The sequence below is a fragment of the Dendropsophus ebraccatus genome, chromosome 3 (genome assembly GCF_027789765.1).
Source record: "Dendropsophus ebraccatus isolate aDenEbr1 chromosome 3, aDenEbr1.pat, whole genome shotgun sequence".
NCBI classification, from domain to species: Eukaryota; Metazoa; Chordata; class Amphibia; order Anura; family Hylidae; genus Dendropsophus; species Dendropsophus ebraccatus.
This window is the reverse complement of record NC_091456.1, coordinates 46880331-46884886: the sequence shown is the minus strand read 5'-3', so window position 1 is coordinate 46884886 and position 4556 is coordinate 46880331. Positions and strand designations below refer to the sequence as shown.

The 4556-nt window shown below is 45.4% G+C and overlaps 1 pseudogene; it reads left to right on the top strand.

Annotated features, from left to right (window-relative positions):
- The first annotated feature begins 1949 nt into the window (after nucleotides 1–1949).
- Nucleotides 1950–2151, top strand: LOC138787692 (U2 spliceosomal RNA; annotated as a pseudogene).
- The last annotated feature ends 2405 nt before the right edge of the window (nucleotides 2152–4556 follow it).

The window sequence follows — 4556 nt, the reverse complement described above, 5'->3', positions numbered from 1 at the left end:
CAAGTTATATAACTTTTATTTTATTTTACTACTTAAAAAAATTTAAGCTTAAAAAAAAATGTGCTTATCATTGCTCTGTTCTGATTCCTATAGTCTTTTAATCTTTCAGTCTGTAGTGCTAAGTGAGGGTTAATTTTTTTTTCTTTTTCAATAAATCAAAAATCAGACATAAAGGACTTTTCAGCGTTGTGTTTGCCTAATGTCAAAATGTTGCACATTATGGAGCAAATATATACATGACTTAAAGGGGTTTTTGGACCAAAATAGACTGATGAGCTATCCACAGGATAGCTGATCAGTTACTGATCGGCAAGGTGCTGACACCCAGCTCTTGCACCAATTAGCTGTTCAGATCCCATCTGCAGCTCAGAAGAAAAAAGTTGCTAAGTGGACACTAAACGGCTAAGGGGTGCGGGAGCTGGATATTGTTATGGAAACAGATTAAATATCTGAGTAAAAACACAGTAAAGTCAATGGGTAAACTGCATGAAACACCCTGTTCACCTGTTTTTGGCTCCTCAACCAGCCTGGTCAGTTATGGCATTTCTTGTGGAGGTGACATATCTGTCTGCCATTAATGGATTATACATCCTTTTTTTTTCTTTAAAGAAGGTCTATAGTATCTAAGTAATATATTAAGATATTCTGCAGCAGCTGGGACCTAAAACTGTATAACAAATGCTTCTGCAAGAAGAGGAGCACTACATGTCATTCAATCAAGGTTGGACACAGTAGCAAGAACACTGACAGACTTCTCCAGGAAAGTGATGCCTATATCCTATATCACACCACTAATCTCTCTATAAACATTAGGCTCAAAATATTTCAAATATTTCAATTTACAATGTCAATAAAAAATATTTATTGGCGTGAATAATAAATCAGCCAATGACTGGAACGTACTGAGCTACAAGGTTTTTGCACCTTATTAGACATTGGGTGCGTAAGAAAAGTGACCAGTCTTGGGAACAGCTCATCCAGGAAAGAAAGAAGTCAGTATTTTGCCCTATGAGAAGTCAAAGGACATCTCACATGAGTTAGCCTAAAATGTTTTGAACATCTGCAATCTGCAAATAATTCCTTCCCTGAAATCTGGTCCACCCACTGTGTCCCATTTACATGCTGAAGATATCAGAAGATGAGCAGCCTCGTGAATCACTCGATGAAGTAAGACAAGGGAGTTTTAGCGGACAGGTCTCTGTAAGAAGGACTTGTTAGATCTGGTCCAAATTAGAGGAATCTTTTAGCTGCAGGCATATACAGCAAAAAACTGATTGGCCTCCTCCGATTACTGCCTTACCAGAAAATATTACCTGCAGAGAAGGACCAACACTGACTGAGAATTATCTGCTTTGGCCTGGCCCCAGCTCCCTAATGAAATCCTTCTGCATCATTCCCGAGTACTGAATGAAGTGTGTGCCAAAGTGAAGCCTTGTCCTCATATATATCATTCCTACAGAACACTGCTCTTTGTATATTAGATGTTAGACACACTGATTATGTCATTTATACAAGCACAGCTCTTACGCCTACATGTGTCATGCAGCTTTATGTTTAGCAAGTTGCATATCATACTTGTATTGTTCCCTTGTCTGTATAGTTAGTCTGGTTACAAGAATCCTCGAAAAACGTTCTCCTGCCTTATGTTTATCATTATGTGACATTTTTATATCTCTCCTGTCATCCTGGCACGTGATGGTGCTGTATTATCCTTAATTACTCCCAGAATTAAAGGATATATATATATATATATATATATATATATATATATATATATATATATATATATATCCAATGGACAATTGGATAAAGTCACCTATGCCCTGTGTTTTATTTGTAGCATCTACACTGTGTGCCATGAAACTCATTGGGGGGAGTTTAAAAATGCTTTCACCAGAAAAATTTTTTTAGCAATTGTGCTAACATTTTTGATAATTTTGCACCAAGACATCCCTTCTTGGCCTTTAGGCTAAGATCATGTGTAGTATCTGTTCTTTTAAAGGGGTATTCCAGGGAAAATCAATAATTTAGCAAAGGAAAGGGTTAACCAAGGTTAACACTTTCCTAATATACTTACCTGTTGTTTTTTGGCCCCCCAAGGAGATCTCCGGTCCGGTCACGTGATCTTGCAGCTTGTGGCTCGGATCCTCTTCTCCTTCCGGTTCGGTGACGTCACCACCCGGCCGGCGCCGCTCTCCGTCTCATTAGCAGCAGAGCACTGAACCCTGACTGGCTTGGTAGCGTGCAGCCAATCAGGGTTCAGTGCTCTGCATCCCCACCACGCTTCAGAGTGGGGGTCCCCTGAGGCTGCAGTAAATTATCAGGGGTCGTCGGGCTCAGTGCCGGTCACCAGTTACATGGGCCGGCACTGCACTACAGCAGGTGATCACTCCGCAACCCCCCCCCCACCTTGTCAGCGATGCCGACCGAGTCCCGGGAGGGGATGCGGCGGGCGGCATTACTTCATTCATAGCTACCAGACACCCGGCTGCCCGCCGCATCCCCTCCCCCCAGGGACTCAGGGTCAGCATCGGTGGGGAAGTAATGTGTATCGGCTGCTGATCCCCCCCGGTCCCCCCTCCCTGTGTCCCTGTCAGAGATCACTCACCCCCACCCCCGGAGCGTGCTGCTGGCCCCAATCTCTGCACTGGGCTGAAGCACTTGTACTCAGCTGACAGGCGCTGTGTACGGAGCAAGAAATCTCTCCTGCCTCACTCACACAGAGCCCGTCAGCTGAGTACAGGTGCCTGAGACCAGTGCAGAGATCGGGGCCAGCAGCACGCTCCGGGGGTGAGCGATCTCTGACAGGGACACAGGGAGGGGGGGCGGGGGGGGGGGGGGAAGTCCTGCAAAGTAATGTGTATTTGCTGCTGATCCCCCCCGGCCCCCCCTCCCTGTGTCCCTGTCAGAGATCACTCACCCCCACCCCCGAAGCGTGCTGCTGGCCCCGATCTCTGCACTGGTCTCAGGCACCTGTACTCAGCTGACAGGCTCTGTGTGAGTGAGGCAGGAGAGATTTCTCGCTCCGTACACAGCGCCTGTCAGCTGAGTACAAGTGCTTCAGACCAGTGCCGAGATTGGGGCCAGCAGCACGCTCCGGGGGTGGGGGTGAGTGATCTCTGACAGGGACACAGGGAGGGGGGGCCGGGGGGGATCAGCAGAAAATACACATTACTTCCCCACCGATGCCGACCCTGAGTCCCTGGGGGGAAGGGATGCGGCAGGCAGCCGGGTGTCTGGTAGCTATGAATGAAGTAATGCCGCCCGCCGCATCCCCTCCCGGGACTCGGTCGGCATAGCTGACAAGGTGGGGGGGGGGTTGCGGAGTGATCACCTGCTGTAGTGCAGTGCCGGCCCATGTAACTGGTGACCGGCACTGAGCCCGACGACCCCTGATAATTTACTGCAGCCTCAGGGGACCCCCACTCTGAAGCGTGTGGGGATGCGGAGCACTGAGCCCTGATTGGCTGCACGCTACCAAGCCAGTCAGGGTTCAGTGCTCTGCTGCTAATGAGACGGAGAGCGGCGCCGGCCGGGTGGTGACGTCACCGAACCGGAAGGAGAAGAGGATCCGAGCCACAAGCTGCAAGATCACGTGACCGGACCGGAGATCTCCTTGGGGGGCCAAAAAACAACAGGTAAGTATATTAGGAAAGTGTTAACCTTGGTTAACCCTTTCCTTTGCTAAATTATTGATTTTCCCTGGAATACCCCTTTAAGTTTAATACCTGATATGTCCGATATCTGGGGACCATATATTGAATTGATTTTTAGAACAGGGAGATGGAAAAGTGTTTTCTCTGTCCTCTCCAGGCATTGACCTGGTATTGCAGTGCCATTCTATGGTTTTTCAGATTCCGCGTCCGCCCGAAGGAGGAACCTGCTCATTCTTCAGACGGACGGTGGAATATGGAAAACCATAGAATGAAGCCTATGGGACTGTCAGAGATGCTTGCATCCGCTAGCGAGGGTGAGCTACAGAATCTGCGGCGGGTGATCCGCCGGGATTCTGTAGTGTGCACATGCCCTTAATCCCTTCATTTTTGCACTTTTGTTCTTTCCTCCTATTGTTTAAAAAACTTTCATTTTATCTACAGAAACACATAAGCCCTTATTTTTTTAGCAACATTAATTGTAGTTTGTAATGACATGTTGAAATTTAAAAATTTAATAACTTATTTAATTTAACCACTTTAAAACAATTAAAACCTTAACAAAATGTAATGGGTTCTATTAATACCCTTTTATAACGCTTTTATTTTTGGTCTATGGGGCTATTTGAGGTGTCATTTTTTTTGTGCCATGATCTGTACTTTCAATTGGTAGCTTGCTTGCGTATGTGACCTTTTCTTTTCACTTTTACCGTTTACCATGCGAGATCAGGAATGCGATAATTTAATAGTTTGGGTGATTTCCCACTTGGCTATAGCAAATACGTTTTTTTTGTTTTTTTTTTATTCAATTATTTATTTTTCAAAATAGGAAAGGGGGTTAATTGTAACTTTTATTATGAATTGGAATTTTTTTTTATTAATGAAAACCCTTTTTGTTTTTTT